This window comes from Ptychodera flava, chromosome 7 (assembly GCF_041260155.1).
Source record: "Ptychodera flava strain L36383 chromosome 7, AS_Pfla_20210202, whole genome shotgun sequence".
Taxonomy (NCBI): domain Eukaryota; kingdom Metazoa; phylum Hemichordata; class Enteropneusta; family Ptychoderidae; genus Ptychodera; species Ptychodera flava.
The window spans coordinates 41660460-41666459 of record NC_091934.1 but is presented as its reverse complement, the minus strand read 5'-3'; the positions used below and the strand labels follow the sequence as shown (position 1 = coordinate 41666459).

General features: G+C 39.5%; 1 protein-coding gene across 1 annotated transcript in view; it reads left to right on the top strand.

Moving 5' to 3' along the window:
* Positions 1-214: 214 nt before the first annotated feature.
* Positions 215-6000, top strand: part of LOC139137587 (uncharacterized) — a 47989-nt gene continuing 42203 nt past the window's right edge. Inside the window, exon 1 of the mRNA XM_070705768.1 lies at positions 215-754. The gene's annotated coding sequence lies outside the window, so the exon portion shown is untranslated. The remainder of the gene's footprint in view (positions 755-6000) is intronic.

Below are 6000 nucleotides of genomic sequence, written 5' to 3'. Positions count from 1 at the left end.
AAATTCGCCAGAAACCACAAAACATTCATATTGTTTGCTATTCAACTCAAGAAATATAATGATTCTGACTGCAGCACAAAAATAGTTCTAAGAAACTAGTCAAGCTTGTGGCCCCAAAAGGAAGCTCTGCGTGAAATTTGTATAATTCAACATAACGGTAAGATCCAGCCAACCTATTCGATAACGAAACTGTATGCTGAAATTTTGTATCTAATTCAAGAAGCGAGGTGGGAAGTTGTATGCAAATGAGAACAAGTGTAGCGAAGTGTAGCGGAGCTAAATTAACGCTAAAATTGAAAGTTTAATGCTTCAGAGGTGTTCGTTTATATTCTGTAAAGCATTCTGTAACATTTGTACATTCAGTTTCTTTGATTTATCGTCAAAATAAAGCCAAGAAAAGCGTACTTGATTGCTCGCCATGGAAGGATATGCCTGTGTAAAGTGGACGTGTTCGTAGCAAATGTTTTGCTGTCACAGTTGATGAAGAAATAATGTATTAGGAATGTCGACCTAAGGTGAATTAAGGCAATGGACAACTTTTCAACTCTGGTCGTGTTGGGGTTACCTGAGAATTTAGCGAGATAATGGTACTATTTTATTTAGTTCGGAAGAACACACTAGAGCAAACGCACGGTCAACGCGGTGTCATATCACCTTCCCTCATTCGTATCATACGCTCGCGCTCGTCAACAGCTGATAAGCAGGCACTTGCCCGGAACGTCGAACAGTGGAAGAGCACAGTCAATCCGACCACGTAAGTACCTGTATACTAGAGTCTCAATAATTGTACTTAGATTCAAAATAGACTTGCGACGGCTGCATTGTCTCGTCATGTGTTAGCCCTGCGTACGATGCTGTGTGTTCCACTACAGCGGGGCGGTTAGCTGTAGCGGAACACACAGCATCGTACGCAGGGCTAGTCATGTGTCTGTACACAGGGTCGGTTCGTACGCATTCGTACTTGGACAAACCTGCAAATGTACAACACACGACATCCAGTCACGTAGCGGAGATTCTTAGCAACATACATAACCGCTCGGCCAAATCTCCATTCTCAAAAAAGTGTGGTTCAATCACCGAGCTAAAGTTGTTAGATTTGTCTGAATGCGACCGCTCCACACGTATTAAAGAGGCATGTGTGTTCGCACCGGGTATAGTGTGGAGAGCTGAGAGTGTAGCTGTATCGCGAGCCCGAGTGTGTGTTTACGTTTACTGATGAAACACTTATGTAGTCAATTCAACCGTAGACAACGAGACGTGAACACGACAGAGGTCGGCCAGTGGCAGAACTTGGCCAGTTATCTATGTTTTTACCGGGCGGGCACTGCCCAAGCTCGCAACTGGCCGACCTCTCTGGTTATGTGACCTAGTGTATGGTTTATTCAAATCATTCATTTATCAACCAACGGTACCGTTTTCGTACTACACTGGCGTGTGTTTACATTTGAATAAAAAGTCATGTGTTTGCATAGTCATGGAGGTAGGAAGAGATTTCTTCCTACCTCCATAGCATGGTTAATATTTAATTTATTTCAAATTATTGCATAACCTTCATGGGTCACAAAGGCCTGAAAGTCCACTCATGGAGGTAGCTGCGTCCACTCTACATACGGTAATACTGTTTGGAGTTCAGAAGACCTTCATATATCCAGGTTCAGCCAGAAGGCTGGCATATAATTAAACGGAGATGGCACATTAGTTTCACATTTAGGCGATAGTTTATGAAGATTCTCTCAAAATTATGAAAACCACAATTAAAAATATAAAAATGTCACAACGATAAGGGCCAAGATTACCGGTATCTACAATTGTAAATGCTAATTTAAGTTATGAATGAATAAGTAAATCAAACTGCTTGGCTGTGGAGAACGCTGGAGCCCTTCTCTACATTGATTCTGTAAATAGGACTCACAGGCTTTTGACTCAGTGCAGGCCAATAACTGCCAAACTGTCACTGATGCAATAGAACACAGTGACAGTTTGGCAGTTCGCCTGCATGAGTTGAAAGCCTGTAAAGCTGCCTATGATGTACCATGAACCTAAGGTCCATGGATATGCCAAGCTAAGTGGATGAAAGTTAATCTGATATTGGCCAGATACCACTTTTAACTGATTTGGCAAATATGGAAGTCTGGCAGGAAAAGGATCAAAGTGAAAATGCAACAGTCTCTTTAGGCTGCATTCACAAGCACCTCTGGGGGAATTGACTGGGGGAGACTTGAAAATATCAAGGGTATGATTTGGGGGGCATGGGCACTTGAAGGGATTTTGGAACTTTAGGGACTCAAAACAATGCTGTCTCTGATGGATATGAAAAATGTTTTGGGTGATCAATTTAAAGCTATAAAATTTGGCCAATCTTGTTTATTTTGTCCTGTGTATCACAGCAGTTTCTTGATCTACTCCCAGAAGTGTGATGAAAAGTCCAGCAAAGCTGTAAGTGTACAGACAGCATTGTTTTTGTTTAGAATTGAAGTCTTGACTAGTAGGATTCATTTGTCATCAATAACATTATGACAAATGACATATGACAAATTTTAACAATAATTACGGTCTTTACACATAGATATACATATTATTGTAACACAGAATTTTGTTATTCTAGCATGATAGAACAAGACACTGCAGTGGATACACAGAACAAAACATACTTGATCGGCCAAAAGGTACAACTACATGTAATGTCCCTTAACACAAATTCCTGACAGGAGAGGGAAGTCACCCTGTTTCCAACCTTTTTCATTTGATCGCAAAAGGGACAATAGCTGTAATGTTTACCTTCATTTATATCTTGGCTGGTAATAGAGAAAGCATTATCTTTGTTATTAGTCGAGAAACTTATTACTGCTTAAGATGGGGCACCGGTATCTTTTTATATGGTTGCTATGGGCCGTTTCTGGGTTTTACTTATGACTTTCGATTAAGTCGCTTGCCGTGGCTTGGCTGGGTGCAGCGACAAGTCGAAAATCCGTAGTTGTATGAGCGCGCGCCCCCTGACGATATTGATATGCAAATTAGGTAGTGCAAAGTTCAAAACCCTAAGGCTTTGCAAAACGCTGCATGTCAACGGAAGTAGTTGTACCAGGGTCATTCTGGTCATGGTCACTACCTCCATGTTCTGGTGAACCATGGAAAATGTTGACGGATTTTGTTTGCAGCGAAAACGGCCCGATGCTGGTATTTTAGCATGGTCGTTACACCCCTACTAAAATCATGGATTTGATGCGTTTTCAGACGGGTATTTCGCCTGATAATCCTTTTCGACGAAAGGATATTTCCGAAAACGATGCGTCAACAGGTGCAGACATTGACTGTTTACATTTGTGTACAATAACGCTGAAATCCGTTCATTGTGGAAAAAGTATGGGGCCCGTTCTTGTCAAAATTATGTTTTATTAATTTTAGTATGTTAGAATTAATTTTATGTAGACAGGAATTAATTTACTAGCATCTCGAATTATTGTATGTTTCTTTTAATTAATTTTTATATGCTTTAATTAATTTGTGTAGACATGCCGAATTAATTTTATGTGTTCCAATTAATTATTTCTGCTTATCTTTGCTGTAATTAATTTTATGTAATCTAGAATTAATTTTGCTAACATTTCAAATTATTTATATGTTTTTATGTGCGGAATTAATTTTATGTAGTCTAGATTTAATATATTAATTCCTTCAATTGATTTCGGTTCTAAATGTTTTCACGTGCTGCAATAATTAATGTGTGCTAGAATTAATTTCTACTAGTGTCTTGAATTAAATTTGTGTTCGGTCAAAGTAATTATGTGTGTTCGCTCGAATTAATTATGTGTTTGAGCGAATTAATTATATGTGTTTGCTCGAATTAATTAAATGTGTTGCTCGAATTAATTATATGTGTTTGCTCGAATTATTTTCGGCCGATCCCACAGTCCTTTGCGCACGCTTTCTTAAATCAATATGGCGACTCCCGACCGGAGTGGTATATTATTCAGGCGCTCGAACCGTGATCTGTGAAAATGGAAATCAATAAACTGATCACAAAAACCTTTTTAGTGTCTCCTGTCTGAGGGATTGTGTATGTGATTGCCCATAGAGCGAAGACCGACCAATCTTGTGTTTACGTCTTACGCGAACGTTCACCCTTTTGCCAATCATCGTGTACTGTAAATGTAGTGTAGTGCAGAGTACCGCGGCGTAAGCGTACGCAGCATTCGAAAATAAAATCTACCGAACAGATATCTACGAATATGAAAACCAATAAAGAACTTAACAATGACCACCAGGCAATGTCTCCAAGCTTGATTACTGTCAAATGTCCATAATTACAAATATAGCATTCGGCAGTTTCACCTCTATCTGTATATTTTTACAGATAGACACAGGCAAGGCAAGCCGGCCTGTATACCGGAGGAGAAAACAGGCCAGCTTCGCGTCGTGACAGTTTAAACGCCTGTGTCTCTCTGTATATGTATATACAGATGAGGTGAAACTGCCGAATGCTATATTTGTAATTAGGGACATTTGACAGTAATCAAGCATGGAGACATTTCCTGGTGGTCATTGTTGGTTCGTAGATATCTGTTCGGCAGATTTCTTTTCGAATGCTGCGTACGCTTACGGTACTCTGCACTAGTACACTACATGTACAGTACACGATGATTGGCAAAAGGGTGAACGTTCGCGTCTGACGTAAACACAAAATTGGTCGGTCTTCGCTCTATGGGCAATCACATACACTATCCCTCAGACAGGAGACACCACAAACGTTTTTGTGATCAGTTTGTTGATTTCCATTTTCACAGATCACAGTTCGAGCGCCTGAATAACTATACCACTCCGGTCGGGAGTGATTTAAGAAAGCGTGCGCAAAGGACTGTGGGATTGGCCGAAAATAATTCGAGCAAACACATATAATTAATTCGAGCAAACACATATAATTAATTCGAGCAAACACATATAATTAATTCGCTCAAACACATAATTAATTCGACCGAACACAAAATTAATTCAAGACACTAGTAGAAATTAATTCTAGCACACGTTAAATTAATTGCAGCACGTGAAAACATTTGAGCCCAAAATCAATCGAAGGAATTAATATATTAAATCTAGACTACATAAAATTAATTCCGGCACATAAAAACATATAAATAATTTGAAATGTTAGCAAAATTAATTCTAGACTACATAAAATTAATTACAGCAAAGATAAGCAGAAATAATTAATTGGAACACATAAAATTAATTCGGCATGACTACACAAAATTAATTAAAGCATATAAAAATTAATTAAAAGAAACATACAATTAATTCGAGGTGCTTGTAAATTAATTCCAGTCTACATAAAATTAATTCTAACATACTAAAATTAATAAAACATAATTTTGACCAGAACGGGCCCCCATAAAAAAGCCTTAGGGATTTTACTGTCGACAATCCAATGGCGGCGAAAGTAAACCATGAATTTTCAGCGCCCGAAAGAGTTACCGTGGAGACTAGTCGCGTCTGTTTCGTACGCGGGATCGCAGAAGAACCCATGCGGACAGAGACGCTTGCACAGGCTGTATGAGGAAAGTTGCAGGCTAGTACGGAAAACCGCGGCACACAGGCTGTCAGCTTTGGGTGTCGATCGGGTAAAGGAAAATGTCTGAAGTGCTGTGTGATGCCGAAAATTGAATCACAACAATAGTACTAAAAGTTACGACCGAGATTCTGTCTTCCGCCTCACACTCTTGGCATTCGACGGACTATCTAACGGACCCTATCTAACACTGCAAACGCCTAGCCTAGGATGCCCACCAGCAACAGTATGATGGAGACACCAGGGCAACATTGATAGGAAGGATCATCACTACGTCATCGCCATGTGCAGAAATGACAGTACAGAAAATGTATTTTAGTAAGGTAAGTGGGTATATGTTTGTTTTCACTGTTGTTTATTGGTTTTCATCCAAAGTGACTATAAATAGGACCTTGGAGCTTGAGGTAGACAGTGTTGCAACGGTTTTTCCAAAATAT